General features: G+C 32.9%; 1 long non-coding RNA gene and 1 pseudogene across 1 annotated transcript; one reads left to right on the top strand and one right to left on the bottom strand.

The window, feature by feature from the left end:
* The window catches only part of LOC115874907, a 52,034-nt pseudogene extending 29,411 nt beyond the window's left edge, over positions 1 to 22,623 (bottom strand).
* On the top strand, positions 16,103 to 17,028 carry LOC115874908. The gene is made up of 2 exons (XR_004048921.1): positions 16,103 to 16,272; positions 16,925 to 17,028. It is a non-coding gene; the product is annotated as an uncharacterized LOC115874908 (long non-coding RNA).
* Positions 22,624 to 23,147: the final 524 nt, after the last annotated feature.

Below are 23,147 nucleotides of genomic sequence, written 5' to 3'. Positions count from 1 at the left end.
ATTTTCTCGTCGTGATTAATATATTATTGTAAAGGGCTCACTAATTTTTTTGTTATCGAAAAGGGTATTAGACACGAAACCAATAAGTTTTTAGATTTTTTTTTGGTAACTGGTGTCGGCCTAACACCGGTTTTAAACTGCTGTACCAGCTTTTGAAACAGGCTTAATTGGGATCCCTTACATCGGTTTTGTACGCATATGTCGACTGGGACAGTAACTTGGACTCAGTCTTTAATCATCACCGAAATAAATATTGTAATCGCAAAACATTTTCCGATGCATGTCATTAATCATATCGACATTGACATTAAATTCTATAAACCTGACTAAATGAAATTTTGACAAAAATATTTAAATTTATTGTATAATTTAAGATACCGAGCAGCTCTTCATTTTACTGTATAGAGCAAATGATTATAACAGATATTTTATTTAGATTAAAGCTGCAAAAATTAGTTTAAGCCGAATTTTATTATCGCTAAGTATGTTGGTCACATTGTGCCGTGTTCAGAAATGTGTCCTTTATTATTTGACAATTATTCTAATGTCAGTTGCTATTTCGTCGTATAATTTCGTGTTTTGTTGAATCTTGGTGAGCAATTCTCGTTTTTTTTGCCTATTTTCGTAGTTTATTTTTTAAAAAATTGCACTTTTAAGCACAAACAGTTCTTTTAAGAACTAAATTCTCGAATTTTTGTATTGCATTTCTTGAAATTGTGTGTTGAAAATATGCCGAAGCATCTAAACAGTCGGAGCAAAAAGCTTGTAGCTTCCCTGATAAACAATTTGAACGAGAACGTGACAATAAAAGGTCTTTTATTACCCTTGACTGCAGTCAGAGAAGTAAGTTTGATTGATAACCACGTTATACCACTTTCAAACATAGTTTTTATTAAATTCTGTGATTATTAGTTTGTGTATTAAGAGCGCCCTCTTACTTGTTACTACCACTTATAGCGTTATTAGATGTTCCTAAATGATATGCAAGTATTTAGGAGGCGATTCTTAAAGCGTTTTCAGATGGAGCGAACCGTCCGCGCGCACCATCCGCCAGTTCCATGACTTTAATTGAACAATTTCACATGGGTCGCGTATGCTCCGTTCGGATGAGCTATCTTGAAAAAAACATCCGCGCGGACGCTCCGCGCGTACGGTCCGCTCCATCTGAAAGCGCTGTTAAACCCATTTTAAGAAAAAAACTTCATATGAATGTCTTAAATGTCATAATTTTAAGATACAGGGTACTTTTCCGAAAAGAATATAAAAATTAAATAAAAAAATATATTTTAGCTCGTTCTCGCATTTTACCACATAGATTGTGTTCCAAACATATGTCAAGACATGTGTATTTTTCTCTTCAAAGGGACTGCCTTCGTACCAAATAGAAAACATTTTTTTGATTGACATTGTCTCTAAAAAAATCATTTTTGAAGTTCTTGGCACTTGCTGGCAGCCAGTTTTGGAATGACTCTTTAGATAAATGGATTACTCATAATAAAAACGTCTTTCGAAAATAAATATGAATAAATCCTGTATTTGACAAGTTACAAAATCCAGGTTGTAGCATTAGAAGTTATAAAAAAAATGATGGAATGTTTTTTTATAAGAATTTTCTTTTAGAAAAAATATTAAAACAACTAATACTATGCGACGGAGCTGTTCGCCGGTGAGCAATGGGTCGTAAGCTAGTGAAAATTAAATTGTGATAATTACGTCTCTATAATATACTGGGCGCCACTCAGTTTTCCATTTACTTTCAAAAACTTTGCTGGAGAACTGAGAAATCAACTCAGAATATAGGTATTATTTATTTTAGGAATTACACAAATGAAACGCTGAGATAAACTAACAACTAAGTATAATTAATAATTAAATGTTAATTAGAATAAAATAAGACTATGAATAATTTGACGTTTGAAAATGTTTGTTGGTAAATAGTATGTATTAAAATAGATCACTGAAGATGGTAGTTAAATCTGCACGCTTCTGAATATTAATATTTTATTAATTATTCCGCAAAAAGTCTGGCGATCTTGGTACCAAAATATAAGGACTCTTTATATTAAAAAAAACCGTACTATGTAGATATCAGAAATATGCATAACATGAATAAAATATTTCAAGTGACTCTAAAGTAATAAAATATCTAATATGCCTGAAGGGCTTAAAGCATTAAAGTGAACTTAAATTATATAATAAGAAATGATCTGGCCTTTTATATCCGTTCTGGTCACAAGCTGGTTGTGGTGAACTGCTGGAACTGGATCGTTATTATAACGTCTCCACACAGACAGGATCGGAAAATGCTGTATATTCAGGAGATTCTTCCGTTATTCAACGTGTATATTGTAGGGACAAACGTGGCCCAAATGTCAGATACAATAAACAAAATGGCACCAGAAATGCAAAAATTATAAAGTTAAAAAACCTCCGCTCAGAGGGTTTTCCCACACAAATTTCAAAATGCCAAAAAAACGCCGATAATTCTATCGGGTTCAGCTTCAACCACCAATATAGCGATAAAGGTAGGCACGAGGTATATACCTATACTGTCAGAAATAAAGTGACGAACAACTTCGACCGGACTGAAATAATCCAGCCAGAAATAAACTTGTAGATAAATGGATTACTTCATAATAAAAACGGTCTTTAAAGAAAATAAATATGAATAAATCCTGTATTTGTGCAATTTTTAAGTTGCAAAATCCAGGTTTTACGAAAAGAAAAATACTTTTACGAAACGTTTAAAAGAAATCCTTTTTTTCTATTTTTAAACGGGACGTAAATATATTATAAACTTACTCCAAAATCCTTAAAAACACCAACTTCTCGAAAATCGCTGCCTAATTAAACAAATAACAACTTTAAAAATTAAAAGATAAGCGTCACAAAATCAATAAAGTAACGTAAGCCAAACAACGTAAGCCAAAATTAACTTTGACATTGCGCCCAAGCTACCTATGTTGAGATAAAAAAAATATTGTTGTTTAAGCATGTCTCTGGTTTATTAACAATGAAATACCACGTCAATGGTAGGTTTTTTGATACTTTATTTTTTTCGATTTATTAATTCCTAAAAAAAAATTGAAAAAACTGTGCGACGTTTCGTTTACATCTTCATCAGGGTGGGACTAACGATTTGATATAGAAGAAAAATGTGGGTTAATTGGATCGGCATAATTGGGGACGGGCTACAGGATGACGCCCTCGACGTTTCGGAACCGATGCCTCTAAATGGACGAAATCATCAGGCTTTTTCTTAATTATGGGTCGATAGGCACCAAACTCGGTAGGTGGATAGAGGTACCCGAATGAAGTCCTCAGACGGACAGACAGACAGACAGACAGACGGAAGTAAGAAGAAGTTTCACTTTCAAATATGTGCACATAGTGCACACACAATTTTTTTTTTCATACTATCCTCATTTATACCTTGTATATCAAAATGATTACCTGTCTAATATACACGGCCTGTAAAATTATCAAAATTTAAACGTGTTTACTTACCTGGAAAAGCGTTGTACCCACATTAATCCGCAGAAGTTAAATATCGTTTGTGGAAAACTTAAAAGTATTAAAAGTTTAAAAATGTAGAGGACGACAACGGCAGCCACGCCATATTGTTTCCAGTCCGGCGTTTCGTTGTTCGCATCCTTTTTAGGGAAAGCAGCGAAATATTCGAAATAAATCAGTATAGCGAGTAGTACGGCGCAGTGCAGTGAATGCTTTACTTTACTGGGCAAGTTCATAATTGAATCTTGAATTGAGTCTTTAACAATATCTAAAAATAAATATCAGAATTAGTCATTTTAGTGAGATAAAATACCATATTATAGAGGGTGACTTTTCTACGAGGTTCTCTATGGTTATCTCGGAAACTACTGGAGCTAGAGTATCGGTCAAAGGAAAGAATTGCAGTTTTGTGAAGTCAAATACAGGGTGTCTCAAAAAACATGTGCCATCTCCCGCAGGAGAGGCTTACATGAGGAGATTCCTCATGTAAAAATAAGATTTAGTTTTCATATATAGGCCCGATTCTGCGTTGTTACAGAGTGTTAAAATCTTAATATTTTTTTCGATTTATTATAATTTTCTTCCAAGTGCTTTTAGCGTTTTGAATGAAATTTTGAGGGTAAAAGTTACTATAAATGAGACATATTTTAAAGTTAAACAAGTGTCGACATATTCACCAGGGACGTGCATATGGGTTATCACTGGAATATTTTTCTAAAAAAGTATGTACGCCACTGACTTTTTTTCACTTAGTAATAATAGTGTAAGCAGTTTAATGCCGATTAAAAGTTGCATCTTGATATTTATATAGATAAGATAGAATATGATAATAACTACGAATGAGATAAACGAAATTTTATTAATTTGCCTTGCTTGATCCAGGTCTAATAGCAACCTTTAAAAAATTTTAATATCAATAACTTGCGAAAGTTTTAAATAAGCACAATTGATTCCTCATCAAAAAATATGAAAAAAAGTTCCTATAAACATGGGTATGGAAATGTATAGTTTTAAAGTTACAGGATGTTAAAACTTCTTAAAATTAGTTTTTTTGTAATTATCTTAAATACCATTATTTTTTTATTTGAAATTACTGTAGGTTGGAGTAATAGCAATAATAACTAATAGTAATGATATTTAATAATAAATTAGGTAAAATATATAATTTATTATTTTTATTTTTATTTTAATTTTATTAATTGTGATTGATAAAATTGTGTTTATCTCATCAAGGAGGCCAAATTCGACAAAATATCAAGAGATAACTTTTAATTGGCATTAAACGGCACACCCAATTTTGATATCAAAAGAATAAAAGTCAGTGGCGCACATGTTTTTTTTTTGAAAAATATTCCAACATAAAATTTATCAACACTTTTTTAGCATTAAAATTTGTAGCACTTATAGTAACTTTTAACCTCAAAATTTCATTCGAATCACTAAAAGAAGAAAACTATAATAAATCGAAAAAATATTAAGACTTTAACACCCTGTAGCTACGAAACAAAGCAGAATCGGACCTATGTTGATATGAAAAATAAATCTTATTTTTACGTGAGGAATCTCCCCACGAGAGATGGCACAGGTTTTTTGAAACACCCTGTATATGCGCTTTTCGGATTTTTGAAAAAAATTATGGCTTACTAGATATTTAAAAAAACGAATTTAGGCTATTCTACAAATGCTCCCTAATTCCATTATAATATGTTTTAGCAAAATAAAACACTAAATCACCACAATACCCCAAAACACTTTTACTTTTACGCTGAACGCGTGCACTGAACTCAGCATCATCAGCAGATGATTAAAATTTAATGGCCCACTCTCTAGCTCCAGTAGTGTCCGAGATACCCATAGACTCACTCTGTATAAATTAACGACAAATATAGAGTGATCAAGAATAGGTATCTTAAGTAATGAATTATCTTTATAATGGTTCATTTCTGCTATTTGGGCTAACATAAGAATCATAAAGATGCGTTATTGTTGTGTTTAATTAGATTCCAACCTAGGTGTCAGATAATCTGTAATAATGTCCTTCGGTAATCTTACAAGAACACTGATGTAATCATAGGTTAGAATTTAGAATGTAGAATGTTGAATGAGTGGGAGGGAGGGGGGTTAATCACTTTGACCTTACATCGTTATTGTGTCCCCCCTTCTGGAGTTATAACCATCATACAGTCCCGAAAGGACTTTGACAAAAGCCAGCAAGCTGAGACGGTCTTATAGAGGTGAGTTCTCCATCTCCAATATCAGTCGTACCAAAGTTCGTGGCACAATAGTTGCTGCCCCGGCGCACCCAGTGCGATGAGGTGTACCGACGGTATCTCCCCATTTTCCCCACAGAATTTCCATTCCCCTTTATTTCTTAGCTTCAAACTACAGAGGTCTTCATTGAGGAGACAATGACTTGTTAAAAATACCGTGACAATCCGAAGATTGTTCTTTTATCTATAATCTGGTGAAAGATCTTTGGTTTTTCTTGGTCGTGTCGTCAGAACCCTTCTGAGTGAAGTGTCTTAGACCGTTAGACCAAGGTTCCCATTCTAGGTTGCGTATGGAGTCTTCCAAGTTCTTGAGTTCTGTTTTAGTTGGTTACCACTTGGGAAATAGAACGGTTCTGGTCCAGTGGAGTGTTCAATTCCCTCCTAAACATTCCAATATTCTTGGAGTGTTCGTCTGAGTTTCGAAGCTAGATTACTGCTTTCATTGCCTTCTATCCCTTTGTGAGCAGGCACTCAGAGTGGGAGGACTTTGTTTTCTTCAATTTATTCAGCTTCTCTATGCATTCTTTCGCCAACTCCGAATTGATTACAATTAACCAATCGCTTAATGCTGCTTGACTATTTGATAGATGGCTTATTTCTTGTTTCCGATAGTTCATCTAAGATGTTGTACGCATCTTTCGATAGTATGGTATCTATAGTATGATCTTCTAACTGCTGAGCAGACGTTTCTCTCTTCCAATCTTTTTATTACTCAATACTACATTGAGATGTTTCTCAAAATTATACATTCTTGGCATATCATCCACTCTGGTGCCAGGTATGGTATTTCCTTTATATATGTTCCAAGCCCTTGGATTCGATAATTTTCCCAGTATTCTGTTAGTGACTTATTTGTAATCATTGTCGCATTGGCATATCTACCGATGACAATGTTCAGTGGTGTTAGATCTAGAATGACCTCCATTGCTGCTGTTGACAGGTTCTCATGGCTCTGATAGTTTAGATGCAAAAACGCATAGTTTCTGACTTGCACAGGTTTAGCCTTGCCGACCGTTGCTCTAGTTTTGTGTACCAGGGAAAGCGCAAAATGTTAGGGAGCAGCCCCATCTATCTCCGGCCAGTCTTCTGCATAATATCATGAGAGGTTTTGCTGGTAATGTTCTAAATATGCCTGTTCCACAGGAGCTTACTGTCCAGGGTTATTCCAGATATTTGACTTCCTGTGATGGCACAATCATAGGGTTTCTCTGTCCAGCAACTAGTTTCTCTGAGCGAAACTTGTACTTAAAAAAGAAAATAATTTTTTTTTTTTTTTTTTTTTTGTTTCAAAACTATTTGGTCATACCCTCATGATAAAACATTAAATTCTCTCATTATCTGCTAGAATGAATGTTTAGGGGTTTGGAGTTACCAAGTGACCTTACAGATCTATTGTGGGTGTGTTTACCTTTCTCAGATATATCAAGCTATGTAATTCCATCATGGGCAGTCTCAGGGTTTCTGACAAAATCCAGTATCTGAGACGGCTCCACAAAGGCCACCTCTCCATCTCCGATGATCAGCTGGCCCAAAGATTATGGCACGAACGGTCTCGGCGTACTCAGTAATAAGGTGTTCTGGTGTTTCCCTATTTTCCCCATAGAATCTGCCTTTTCACGTTATTGCTAATGATCATGATGAAATGGTTTGAAGAAATTTTAATTATCTACAATCTACCTGTTGTCTCTTCTGTGGTTGGTAGCATGTTCTGAGTATTTTAAAAAGCAGTGTTATCACAACTGATTTCCTACAAAAAAAATATTTATTTTTTAGTTATATGTATATATACTAGTAAAAAAATTTAACCGAGATATTATTTTTTAAACTGCATTTGTTGAAATTATTAAAATATTCTAAATAATTAAAAATCCTACTTTACTAAAATAAATTTATTAGTATTTTTATCAAAAAAAACACATAAAACTGCATTGCTCTTAGCAAATCTTTTACTCTATCACAAAATAATTGTTATTACCAAACTAACTTTAATATTGTCAGAGGTGCAACAAACAGTAAATGAACATTAAAGTACATTGTTAGCAATTTTTCGTGTGTTATTATACAAAAAAATACTTAAACAAAATCAAATTGCAAATCAATTATAGTATAGGGTGACGCAAAATATAACTTATATACGATACAAACTCATCAAGGATAATCACAAACTGAAAACAAATCAAAAAATAAATAGGGAATCAAAGTTATTATTTATTATTATTGGAACAACGTATATATTAATTGGTTCTCGAGCTATAAATTTAGTTATCCTATTCAAGTTAAAATTTGTCCCTCGCTTTTTGAAAAAATGCTTATATAAACATCATTAATATAACTGACCTATTTTCTTTAAAGAAACCAAAAACCGACATATGTAGGTGTTTTGTTTAAAAAATTAACTTATAATTATTATACAGGGTGGACCGAATGGTATTCGAGAAACATTATTTGGGCAGCATATTCTGCAGATAAAATAAGTAAAAAAGTTCGTATAAATGTGTATTCTACGATGCTTAGTTTCGGGGATACAGGGTATAGAAGTTTCATTTTATTTGGATTTTTTCATATGACTCCTACTTGTAAAGAGCGCCACCTACATATTTTTAACGGGTTGAAAGAGTACTTAATAATTTTCGTCCGTACTTGTATATAAAACTACTGATGTTTTTTACGTCAAAAATGTCTCTGGTAAAAATCGCTGGGGTAATGGTTCACTGAATAAATACTCCGAACCAACAGGCACCTACCCCAGTATCATTCAGGCAGAAATTTACTCTATCGAAAGATGCGTACAATTTATCTTAGATAGAAACTATCGAAACAGGAAATAGCCATTCGATAGTCAAGCAGCACTAAACGCGATCAACTCAGTAACCATCAATTCGAAGTTGATCAAAGAATGCCTAGAGAAGCTCAACAAATTAGGGCAAAGAAAATAAAGTTCCCCTACTCTGGGTGCCTGCTCACCAAGGGATAGAAGACAATGAAAAGTAAATGATCTAGCTAGAAAAGGAGCAAACATTCTAATTAAATGGACCAGAACTGTTCTGTTTTCCAAACGGGAACCAACTGAAAGCGGAACTGAAGAATCTGGAAGACTCCATTCGTAACTTGGAATGGGTATCCTCCAACCGTCTAAGACACTCGAAAAAGTTCCTCAGAACAGAAAAAATCAAAGGTTTTCCTTGATTTAAGTTGTAATAGAATAATATCAAGCTTGGTAAAATTTTATCTTTTGGTTTGTTATTCTAAGATGGGACCATTTCAGTTTACGAAGTTATCAGTCGACATAGGCAAACGAATTTTAAAAGGCCTAAGCAAATAATCTAATGATATTCAAGACACATAAACTCTCTAAAATTACGCATATATCCTGAGAAACTAACTAAGTAAATAATACAATCTTCTAAATAATTTGAAGTCACATAAACGAGGGTAAAGTAGAATAAACATTCATCCCTTATTATCAAAACTCTATTTGACGAAGTAGGACCAGTTGTGTACCATCCGGATATCAGAAAATAAACACAGAAAAGCACGTAAACAAGTTTAAGTAAACAAGTAAAAGTTAAAACATTCTCGCTAGAGGTTTTGCATTTAAAATTAAAAAAGTATTAAATATATGTTTTAAAATCAGAATCCGAATGTTCACGAGATGAATGTCTGAAAATAATAGAAATAGGATTATCTTTTTTTCCGTTCCTAGAGTTAAATAGAAATGAGTTAAACGAATGAAGAAATAAAGATTTCATTTCTAGGCGGTTTTTTTTTAAGGTAATCCTATGTCACGATATCATTTGTATTAGTTAAGGTAGATTATGAATGTATTCAGCAAATTGGTAAAAGAGTAAGATTTACACGGAAGGGTTTAAAAATTACATTTAATTAATAAATAGGACATGCTGATGTCCTCTCGGGACAAGGACCAGAAACAAGGGTGAAAGAAGTCTAGGGATCTTTCGGTGAAGGAGCCCTTCGGCCAATTAAAAAGGTGCGAAATATGCATTTGGATGGGTGTTCGAAGGTTCCTCAAACAGGGGCGTGCCGAAGATGTAGTAACGCCTTTCCGAGATAGTACCAGCATCAGTATTTTCATCTTCAAAATTAGTTCGGTACTGACTTTTAAATTAGACGGTCGAATTTACTCCGTGTAGATCTTATATTATCCAGTGGTCTTTTTAATTGTTTTAGTAAGTTCTCTATCTAAAGATTTTCTCAAATAAATTCTCAAGTTAGGAAATTTTAAACTTTCATGCTTAGTTTTAAATGTTGTTTTGGATTTTCTCTAATATTTTTTCTTTTATTAATGATTTAAGACTTTCTGTTTGTTCTAAAGGCTTTAGTAAATTTTAGATGTCATTGCATAAGGATATTTTCAGGAATTGTTCTTTTTATTAAATTCTAATTTAAATTTAATTGTTCAGTGAATATTTTTTTAATATATTAATTTTCTGCCAATGATAATTCTAAGAGATATTTGAAAGTGTATGCTAATTGTGGATAATTTAAATTGGACTAATAAGAAGAATATTTTGTATTTTTTTTATTTAACTTTATTATCTCTGAGTTTTTTAATTTCAATTCTCTAATTGTCATTAATTATTTTGATTCAATTTCTTTTCATTAATTATAAATGTTTTGTTGTTAAATCTTTTTCTTTATTTTTTATTTATTTATTTCTTTATATTAAATATAGTTAGGTGTTGTGAAAATCGGCATTTTATTTTTTTATTTCACCTAATCACTAAAATATTAAGTTATTTAAAAGAACACTGTGATAACTGGTCGAGTGGTTCAATCTTAAGAATGAGTCCAAGATCGAATGGGTAGATCTACAAGGGGATCAACGAAGTCTTCGACAGATTCTTGTTGTTGATGTATTGCTGATGGATGTTGACGTAATAAGGTAAGTGGCAATAGAGTTTATAGTAACTGAATTTAGAAAGAGCCCTTACCATAAAAGTGCGATGCCTTAATTTCGATCTTTAGCTGGTTATATTTTGTTTTTTATGTGTAAACGATAAACTATATTTACGCTCTGTAAAGTCGGTGTTCTCATTATCCAAGTTCTGCCTACCGCTCAATAAATTATTTTAGTATAATTATATAAAGGCCACTACCATGTTAACAGGAAAATCTGGAAAGTTTGTCACAAAGTAAAAAACAATCTTAGGTTTACATCACGGGGTTTTCAACAGGACAAGGTCTCCTCAACGAACACCCCAGTAAGGCTGAAACTGAGAAACAACGGCAGATGCATTCTGTGGAAAAATGGGGGAAACACCAGAACACCTTTCACCGAGTGCGCCGAGACGACGACCATTTGTACTGAATATTGGTACGGCTGATGTCGAGGATCGAGAGCTGGCCTCTGTTGGGAGGCCGTCTCAGATACTGGCTTTTTTTTAAGCCCTGAGACTGTATGATGAGTTATAACTCGATAACTCAAGAAGGGAAACACACAATAGATGCTGTCAAGGTTGCGTGTTAACTCCCCTCCACATAAACATTCTACATTCATGGTTCTCTAAGATATTTAACATCAAGGCGATCAATACCTGTCGCCGTTATTGACATAAATTTTAAACATTTTTTTATTTTTTACATTTTAGTAAACTGAAATAATTAAAATTGAAATTTTTGTATGCCAGAAATTCCAACTATAGTTCAGAAATTATTTGAAAAAAACGAAAATAAAAAATGAAACGGGAAGTAAAAAAAGAAACATATTTATACGAACTTTTTACATATTTTTATCTGAAAATATGCTGCCAAAAGTCTTCCCGGGGGGATAGAATTCACGGACCACCCCTGTATATATCTTTTTGTTTTTTTTTTTTTTTTTTTAAATAAGTTTTAAATATAACTCAACGTAATGTACATTGCTCTAAAATGCATTATTATTGAAATTGTTGCTCTTATTGAGGCGTTAGAATCGTATGTCACATGCCACCCTGTATATTGATATTGGATTGCTATAAAAATTTAGAAAATGCAGTTTAATCGTAAAATCTCCAAGAATAAAAACAGACATTTTATGTATTTGATATATCTGAATTATACAATGTTTTAATATGCAATGTATTCCGAAATTATTATTATTAATAGCATTAATATTAAGAAGTTAAAAATGAATTATAAAAGAGGACATTGTTGAGTCCTAAAAAGCAAATTAAAGAAATACATCGTCCTCAGCAGTTCTCTATATAATAATTCGGTTTTGCCTAACGGACATTAATAGGATTTAGTATAACTTTCGGAACACCTTTGTCACTTGTTTACATTGTAAAGGACGAAAATTATTCCTATAAACTATATTATTAAAACACAACCCTTTATTTTTAACAAAAAAAAAAAATATTTTAGAAATAATATACGGGTATTTCAAAAATAATAAAGTAATTTCAGGCTTCCTTCAAATATGCTTAAATGGGTATACTCTATACGAGAAATACAACACACTGGCCAACAAAAATATTACACCTATAAACGATTATTTTTATTTATTGGATCCTAATATGATTCTTTTTATATACAAAATTGTAATAATAATAAAATAATATAAAATTAAACAATCTAAAGTGCAACTAGGCTGTGACAACTCTCTCTTTTATTTCATAATGAGTGGAAAAATCAACAAAAACAATTTCATTTTAAACAAAAAATATTGGAAAACAATCTTTAATTATTTCCACACAACTAATAGTCTTTATTGCCTCCTCGAGCCTCAAAGCAAGCTGTGAGACGACGTGGAATGCTCTCAATTAAGTTGTTCAGAAGATGTTGAGGAATCTCTTCTCATGTTTCGCGCGCAACAATTTTCAATTCGTTTAAGATACGGGGGATCATTCCTTTTGACAATACTCCGGCGTCTTGATACGCATGTCCCAAGCATGCTCGGTTACATCATATCTGGAGACATCGGCGGCCACCACAGGTTTTCTTATACCCTCCTTCCTCACAAAATTTGCGAACCGCTAAATTGCAATGGGGAGGAGGATTATTGTTCATGTAAACAAATTCATCACCCACTGCCCCTCGAAATGGGACGCACAATAGGCTCTGAAACGTTTCTAAGATATGAGGTACCTGTCATTCTGCCATCAATAAAAACAAGTTAACCAAGAGTTCGAGCTCCGTGCATTATACCTGCCCATACCCATAATGCTTCCCCTTCGAAACGGGACACGGGGTTGAACTGCATTCAAGCGTGCTCGTCTTCCAGATACTCTCCAGACCAAAATTCGTCACGAGTCTGACACTAGGCCTTTCTTGCTTCATCACTAAACATGACAAAATTCCAATTAGGTCCATTTGCTTCATCATTCTCCTCAGCCCTTTGTAGTCACGTAATTTTGTGCTGTAAATTAAGCTTCGGAACACTTAGAGGCCTCCATTAAATATAATCCTCTGTCATAGAGCCTTCTCGCTATGATCTTTCTTGAAAAATTTACTCCTTCAAGCGGGCTAACTCATTTTTTCTAATGGTTTACTAGGAAAGCAGGGGATTGCGTCGAGCAATTAGGGATATTTGACGGCCTTGCACAGCAGTAGTAACTTTCTTTCTACCTCTTCCAGGCCCGTCTGTAACCTCTTTTTGTCTGAATTTTTTAATATTTACCCCAAACATCGCTTTTGGTTATATCTCCTGATAAATTTCAGCTTATTGCACACTGCCGGCTATAGCCCTGGTTGAGACAGGGTACATTCTGACTATTAAAACTGTAAATAATGGTTTCTCTAGGCATTTTGGCCAAAACAATGGTCAAATTCTTCTGAAACCCAAGAGACCACGAATCGAAATGTGCAAGAAATTTGTAATAATATTGGGTCTGAACGAAAACATTGTTTTCGAATCATTTTAACAAAAAAAAATGTTTATTACAGATTATCAAAGCTATGTATAAAATATTCTTTAATTTCTTTCCGTTATTTTTAAACGATATATGCAATAATTTGGCCATGTGTGTATTGAATCGTTTTTGAAAAAATATAAATTTATTTATTTATTTAAGATTGACCCTGTATATACTTACTTCGTGAAAATTGACAGGTTTAAATTTCTCCTTGAACAATTCTTTTCCAAAATTCTAATATCCTGTAACTCAAAATAACCCCTTTTTGAGCATATTCTATATTTATATCAATAAGTTCTTGAAAACTCTTGAAATGTTTATACCTTATTTACGAAACAGCCTGTTATATATTTTACACATTTTTTACATGGTTAGCAGTATTTTGTATGTGAGCAGGAAATAACAAAAAGTGTACAATGTTCAAAGAAACAATACAAAGCACAGATCAGAGAAATGTCATTGATAAAAAAATGATTTGGAACTTGACATATACATATTAAATATCAATTAACATACCTATTTAAGATAGAAAATGTCAATGAACATTTATACTGTATAATGACTATTATTTCATACGCTTTAATTAAAGTTAACAGAAAAAAAATAAATCATTTTACAATATTTCGGATTTTTTCCGAGTTTTTTGAAAATATTCGGATACTTATTATATTTAGATTTCTGGAAACTTCATTTTTACTTATATCAAAAATATCGCAACTTGGCCATATTGACCAAAAGAAATATGATGCTCAAATCATATATCTCTTGGCTACCGAGATCCAAATAGTAACCGTGGAATTTGGAACCCTCTGTATATTTTAATTCAATGCTTTGGTACAAAAGTCTATTCAGAAAGTCAGACAATCGGCAAATAAATATCGTAGAGTGTAATTATATCCATCTTTAATCAACAGCTAATATTTTATTTTCTGCAATCAATTTTTTTGCACCTACATAGAGAGATATATTTCGAGATCTTTGGAAACTCTACAGCAAAGACTTCCTTAAGACAGATTGACCTTATTCAAATAGTACTTGAAAGCCTTTGAAGCACTTGAAGCACTTTGCTGAGCATTAACAGTTCCTTTGTGGTTTTAGAATTGGGTTGTTGGATGTCGTTTGCTATGCCTGTGCTCCTAACCTTTTTCCAGTGGACGAGCTGTTTTTCTCTGATCCAGAGTTTACTGCCCTACGGCTTATACATTTAGGTATTCCCAGTACTGGCTATGGACCAAGATAGGATTTCCGTTAATCCTAGCCTTCTGCCTAATTCAAGTCTGCCTTGGATATCACTCTGATCAGGCACCAGAATAATTTAATTCTGTTCGTTTCTAGCAGATTTCCAAATTCATCCTGGCATTGCCAGATGAGTCTCGACGATACCTGTGCCTTCATGAGTGTTTTAAATATCGCCTAATTGTCTAAGCATATATTGATGAGCTTTCTTGAGTAAAGCGGGGTTTACATTGGTCAAGTTACTTGATTCAAGTTTACTTGAATCAAGTAACTTGAACGTCACTTGAACCGTGTAAACACTTCTGCAAGTGATTTTTTCCTCATTCAAGTAGTGCTTGACCCCTAGATTCAAGTGTCAAGTAAAAGTGAACACATGTTGATTTTTGGGAGTTCAAGGCTTGGCCTGCACTTGAAACAAGTAGGAAGGTCTCTTGACCAGTGTAAACACACATTCAAGCTCACTTGCTTCAAGGATTAACCTAAAAATCTAGTGTCACATTGAGTGGTGTTGTTTTGTTGTTGTTGTTGTATGTTAAAAGCATCTTTATTTAAAAATTGAGTTCAATAATGTTAAGTGCGGGCGACAACGCGTAGTCAAATTATTGAATTCCTGGAGGTGTATGAAAACTATCCTGTACTGTGGAACTCGGGTTTGAGTGAATATAAAAATAAGAATTTAAGAGATGCCGGATTTAAAGGTTTGGTAGACAAATTGAAAACCAATTTTCCCGACATCACCTTGGATGTGGTTAAGCCAAAATAAAAAGTAATCAAAACCATTGTCAGTCAAGAATGCATAAAAATTGCGAAATCCAAAAAATCAGGTTCAGCTGCTGATGAACTCTACGAACCTAAACTTAGTTGGTTCCATGCAGCAACAGCAAAGTTTTAATTGTTGTTCGTCCAGCAGACTTCTACTTCAACATCTGGTAAGTAAAAACAACATTTCTTTATGTCTACACATTAAATTTATTAATAAAATGGCTTTCATATACATATAAGTTACATATTTACATACAAATATATTGCAGTAATAGTATTTTAACTGAGTACCTTCAGCATACAATATACAGGAAAGGCTAACATATATTACAATTGTAAAAACATTGCATTTACGCAGGTTAAACTGTATTATTACCCATATTTAGTTACAAAGTAAAGCTGTTCGATGGTTGAATTTCACGCACCAATTCCACTTTCAGTTGCCACGGTAGTACCCTTTTTGAAGAGAAGAATTTTTCATACTGCTCTCTAAACGATTTGAGCTCACGTTTGTAAGCATTTGTCGAAGTCAGTTTCGATGTCCTCAGCAGACATGATGTATTGAGAGTGGTGCGCCATGTGCCTGGTATGATTGTGCATGTTGCCATGTCTTCCACATCTACAGATGAAGGATGAAGGTAATATTTCCCTGATGATTTGCGTAGCCAGTTGTGAAGTGCACAACAAGTTTTGACAACCAAATCTACAGTTTCAGGAATCAATGCAATAGGCCGTTCGAATGCTCTAAATCTAGCAACTAAAATGCCGAAAGCATTTTCCGAAACTCTACGAGCTCTAGAAAGTCGATAATTGAATATTCTTTCTGAAATTGTTAAGTTGCGTTTGCTGAAAGGTTTCAGTATGTCCTTTCTTAGAGGAAACGCATCATCTCGCAACAATAACGCATCTGTTGGGGTATAATTTAGGTGTGTTACGTTCCATTGCAATGTTCAATGTTGATGCTTGAAAAAACTCCATCCATTCATTTGACTTTCCATTAGCACCGACATCTATGTATAAGAAATTGTATTCGGCATCAACTAATGCGAACAGTATGATGCTGAATTACCCTTGTAAATTGTAGTAATTCGAACCGCTCTCAGCAGGGCACTTTATTTGGACATGTTTCCCATCAATGGCTCCTATGCAATTGGGAAAGTTCCACTGCACTTCAAATTTGCGTTGCACCAATTCCCACTCTTCCTTTGTACTTGGCACCTGAAAAAAAAATGTATTCCACAATTTTTCATAATATTTCTATTTATTTGTACAGTTTTCTGTTCATTTCAGGATAAGGAAATCCAAATTCTGCCTACACTGACTGACGCATCTGAGACTGACGATATAGAGGATGTGGATTCTCCAAGTTCTCCAATTGTTCAACCACAACCAAACCAACTAAATCTCCAAAAACACCTGGAATGCAGCCTCCACGCTCCAAAAAGCCAAAAAATACCGAAATACTTGCTGTTGAACACATAGTTGATAAACTACATGCAATATCACAAAACGTTAAACCAGCTGGCAAAAATGGTTCTGTGAGACACACTAGTGATGAACTGTCTCATTTTGGAGAGTACGTTTCAGCACAATTGGGGCAATTAAACCCAATTGATTCTCTTAATGCTCAAAAAGCTATCCAAGACATTCTTATAGCTGCAAGAATCAAATCATTGAATCGAAACATGCAAATTCACAGATATTCTTCACTATCACCAACCATAGCTACCTCTGTATCTGGATCTGACAGAACTGATGTGGAAGATATTCATTACCAAGACAATTCAAACGACTTACTTTCTCCTGCTTTGCAAACCAGTTTCTTACTAGAAACCGACAAAGAACAAAATGATTCCGACAATTTTCTGGTCTTTCAAGAAATTGTTGTTGACAAGAACAATCTGTTAATTATGAAATTATTTTAAAAATTAATTGACATCCTACTTGTAACAGTAAACATAATTATAAAATATAAGTGTTTTTTGCTACCTTAATATATTTCTTCGAGTACTTCGTAAACCGCTGCCAAAACTTCAGGTAGGAATTTGCTGATTGAACATTTTGGCACTCTGTATAGATACTGCAAAGAAGCGAAACTGTCACCAGTAGCTAAATACCTTAAGGTTATTTCAAGTTTAGTTTTTGCCGGTATTGCTAGCCTGGAACATTGTTCCTTTTTTTTAATCTTCTTTTCAACCAAAGTCAAAAGTTCATCAAACCTTTGTGGTGTCATTCTTAGGTGGTTTCTGTATGAATCCACGTCCTCTACAGCTAATTCTCTGAGTAAGCTGTTTGAGGCTCCAAGAATTAATCTACGACTAATCCAACTCCGTACCCATAACCTCATTCCTCTTCTTTCTTTCATTTTTTCTCTAATGCATTTACTGTAACATCGCTTACAAATGGTACTACCAGTGCAACGACTTGACGGAGAGCATCAGCTATATCATCAGGAGTGACGGCCATTTTCACTGCAGACAACCAAAACAATCCCTCCACTTGAATTCAAGTTTGCAAAAATCGTTCATATAGTGTAAACACCAAAATTGATTCAAGTTGACTTGACTCAAGTTAACTTGATTCAAGTAACTTGACTAATGTAAACCCCGCTTAAGCTCTTCGATTGTTTTCCCTCGCGCATTGTAGAATAGCAAAAATTTCTGCCTGGAATTCGGTTGAGTATTTACCGAAAGATTCTTGGTCTTTCCTCAGACACTCCAGCCTCTTATTCCGTCAGCAGTATATATACCAAGTCAGCAGTATACATACCAAGTCAGCAGTATATATACCAGTCTGTATACCAAGTTAGTCCATCCTGAAAAAATGTTGTAACATTCCTCGATACATTTTCATCAACTCGACAATGGTACTCTACTTATCCAGTACGATCTCATTTTTTTTTTTTTTTGGGGAAACATCATAGAGGTCCCCAAATATGAAATTCCCATCTTTCAATTCCTGTTTCTGTCCTATTCCCCAGAGACAATGCACTTTATTGGCGATATACCGTTCGATTTTTGGAGTAAGCTGTGAGCCCAATCCGTGTGAGCAGTGCCTCTGTCTGAACTGAATGTCAATTCCATTTATGCTGAATAATTTGAAAAATATTGTAATGTTTTCTACAAGTTCCGTATAAAAAGATTTAAAAAAATCAAATCAAACCAAACACAACTAATTAAATCAGTGTTATAAAGGTAAAAAGACAAATGTTTGCTCAAACCAAACCATAATAAAAGATTTATCAATACTCCGAACGCGACTACTGTAGATACATGTTGTCTATCTACATTTATTTTAATTATACAATTGGTTTAGGTTTACGTTTTATTTGCAATTCAGTGTTTTATGGAGTTGTCACTAATTTGTATTTATCATTTCCTGAATTTAACTTATATTTATTATGATTATATTTATCGCAAATTTATCCCAAAAATATTGATATGTACTAAAACTTTAGTACAGTTCCAACTACATATTGACTCATATAAGAGATTAGTATAAAAATCCTACGTGCGACAACAAATTACATTCGCTGTTACGATGAAAGAAAACTTGATAATATTTTTAAAGGTTTCACATAATTTAACTATAAAAATAAAAAAAAAAAAAAAAAAAAAAAAAAAAAAAAAAAAAAAACTATTTTAAATAGCTAAAGTGTACATGGAACAAATACAGGTGCGCCTCTCATACGCCGGGAAAGCTCCAAGAAGAACGGTAATTTATATCGAAATGAAATAAATTGACTTATATTCGAATATAAAAATGACACTCTGAATAGAATGACATATCATATGTCAACTTTTGACATTTTTCAAATCATGGTTTATTTGAACTTACAACATGCGATTCATAACGACAATTTGACTCAAAGTACCAAGTGTGTGGTACCAAATTATTCGTAAAAAAAATGCTTTTTCCAAATATTCTAATGAGCCCACCCTCGTGGTCCATTTGAAAAGATCGAAATATGATTAAAAATACGATTTGGGTATCTTTTAACCGGCCAGGACAAGACACGAATAAAATTAGAGGATCAAATCTATTTTTCCAAGGTTCCTTGATTAAAAATAGATTTGATCGTCTAATGTTTTTAGTGTCTTGTCTTGGCCAGTTAGAAAATGCTCAAATCGTATTATTAATCATATCTCAAATTTTTTCAAATAGAAGGAGGGTGGCTCATTAGCATACTTGGAAAAGGCATTTTTTTACTAATAATTTGATACCACACACTTGGTATTTCGAGTCAAATTTTCGTTACGAACCGCAAGTTATAATTTCAAATACACCATATGCGAAAATGTCAAAAGTTGACATATGATACATCATTCTATTCAGAATGTTATTTTCTTTTGAATAATGTAAAAAAATACAGAGGGTGCCATTTAAAAATCAAAAGTTGTAGTAATTTCCGGTGAAACAGGAAGTGACCGAAAACAATTGAATACGTCAATCAATCCTAATTTATGTCATATACTAACATACCAAATCTCGTTTTTTTAATTGAAAAAATAAAACAGTTAGGGTTAGGGATAAGCCACTTTTGAGACGCACCCGGTTGGTATATTGTGCATTGTTCTCATTCTTTTTTGTGAATAAAGATGCCGTGTAATAATGTTTGTTAGTGTTTCTTATGTGCGTTTCCTATCTCATTTAATAAATTATATTATTGTTTGAACATATTGTTTTTGTCCTGTCATATAGTCTATAAAATGAATAACTTTGAATTTTGACCGTTATTTTTTATCAACATGGCAAATATAAAATCCCTCTGTCAAAAAAGTAACTGATATTCTTTAAATTGAGTGCCTGAACGAATCAGATAGGTAACTCTTTTTACTTTGGTGAAATAGAAAAGGAAAATAATAAAACAAGTGACAGTTCTTCCTCTTCTTGCAAAAATCAACACGAAATGTCATGTTTGTCAAAAGTAAAATGTCATCAGCTTCTAAATATCAGACCAATGCCGTCTCTAATAGATCAGCCCAGAAGCGAGATTTATGACGTCACGCTAGTTAGATACTACGCATTAATAAATATGTTGTAGAATACATAGAAAACGTAATTATTCCTCGTATTTTTGGTTTGTATTTTAAAAATGATATAGTTTGAAAGTATACATGAAATATACATAATATGCAGTTAATAAATACAATATATCTCTATATATATTATGTCTACGTCTATTTATAGTAATAAATACTTTGGCAAATAAACTATGAACTATACAAATGCAGCAAATGTTTTACAATATACAAATAATGAATAGGTACATAAATTAATGGGTAAAATGTAAAATATATTTTAAATTTTGGAGTTTGAAAATCGATCTAATTTAACAAAAAACATTTAATATCTACTAAATGTGATGTATTAACATTTGCATTCACAAAATTTCTATGTATATTGTGCAAGTATCAATGTTCGAAAAATTATATTTGCAAATAATAAAATATCATAGAAAAAAAGGCGTCAGCGATGGCTATGAAATAAAGATCACTGTCATTTTATATGTAAAATTATTCTAAAATTTTAGATTTTCTTGGGATTTAGGTTCGGGAAAAGTGCTGATTAAGTTTTCATTTGGTTTTTCATTTATTTGGTTTAAAAAAACGTTTCGGCTAAGACTATAGCCTTCATCAGTGTTGTGTCATATGAAAAAATAGTGTCGAATATAATCCAGAAAATTACATATAAAATATTCACACCACACACTACATAACGTTTACTGCAATTAATAAACTAATACAAACTTGTCAAAAGATGACCACAAATTTTTTAAAATTATTATTCTTAACACTAAAACTATCTACATTGACTATGGAGTACGATTTCAGCCATAGTCAATTTCAATCATAGTAGACAGTTTTAGTGTTTTAATATTCTACAACATATTTATTAATCCGTAGTATCTAACTAGCGTGACGTCATAAATCTCGGTCCGAGGCTGTTCTATTAGAGACGGCATTGCGTCAGCATGGCCGTAAGTTGCTAACCTAATAAAGTTAACCCTAGAAAAGCCCGCGGGAACTGTCAAATTCAAAGTTATTCGTTTAACAGACTATACTATAAACCTTAGATATAAACTATAACTGTAACTAATATCTTTTCTACAGTTATAGACTAGATAGATGAATCATTTGGATGTACAATAGAACAATAGATATGTATTACTATTAGTGATAAATTTTCTTTGCAAGTTTATTTTGAGATCTTGACAATCAACCATTAAAAAATGGCAAACGATTATCTTCTCTACTTCTAAAGTAAATTTTATGGTTATGATTCGATTTTTAGGTTGGTTCGCTAATTTATTAACTCTAAAAAACTATCAATTTATTATATATCTATCTATCTATACCTATTTCATGAAATGGTATGTTGCCATACTACGGAAATATTACCAACATAACAGCCATATTACAGAGCTTTTTTAAGAAATGATCCGGCCAAACCAAAAGCTTTGACATTTTTTACATTCCATTATACGCTCCACCAAGATGATTTTCTAAATTTAATTCAAAAAACTTGAGAACTTTTTTTTTATCCCAATCAATATATGTATATCATAATTAACATAGGAATACCACAATCTGAAGGAGGACTATATCTCAAGTATTTCTATTAAGAACACAATAAACAAATAGTTATCGCATGTTTTAGACTACTATATATGACTTTCGGAGGAAAATAAATAAGTATTATAATCACAAATAATATAGAATAATATTACCTATGCTATAATGTTACTTTCTGACGTACTGCTGGTTATGTATTCAATAGAGTCACACTAATAGAATAATTCAATATTCAATATATTCTTTAAACATTTCTGCAAAGCTTGTAATTCAGGGTTCAATGATAAAAGAGGAGATCGAGAGATATATGTACAAAAATGTACATACATATATTTGTATATTTATTTATCACTTACTTACAGATTTTGCCTTTACAAAAACTAACGAATTACAGAAAGTCAAACGATCTCCAAATACAATAAACAACTAAAGATTTATTTAGAGAAAATCAGATAAGTGATTTCGTTCCCTACGTTATGATTACGATAATTCCAATTAGACAGATAACAGAGAAAATATAATAAATCGAAAAAAAAATTATATGATCAAGCAAACTTTAGACGATTATAGATAAGTAGTTAAAATGAAGAAAATTACATTAAAATTTTCCTAACCACTCCTCCAACTCCCAGTGGATGACGTACGAAGAATGTACCACTTTGAAAAACACCTCACTGTAGTATTGGGCAATAAAAAGAATTGGAAGATAGAAACGTTCGCTCGGCAGTTATGTTAACGTGGTATACTGATGTTTCCAAAACCAAATCAGGAACAGGGATAGGAGTATTTTATTTGGGCCGAAAACTAAATACTCCGAACCAATGGGCACCTACTCCAGCATCCTTCAGAAAGAAATCTACGGTATACAAAGATGCGTACAACTTATCTTACATAGAAACTATCGGAAACAAGGAATAGCCATCTTATCCGGTATTCAA

This window comes from Sitophilus oryzae, unplaced genomic scaffold (assembly GCF_002938485.1).
Source record: "Sitophilus oryzae breed Bouriz unplaced genomic scaffold, Soryzae_2.0 scaffold_1307_pilon_pilon, whole genome shotgun sequence".
NCBI lineage: Eukaryota > Metazoa > Arthropoda > Insecta > Coleoptera > Curculionidae > Sitophilus > Sitophilus oryzae.
Note: the sequence above shows the minus strand (reverse complement) of the source record. Positions and strands in the feature narration are given on the sequence as shown.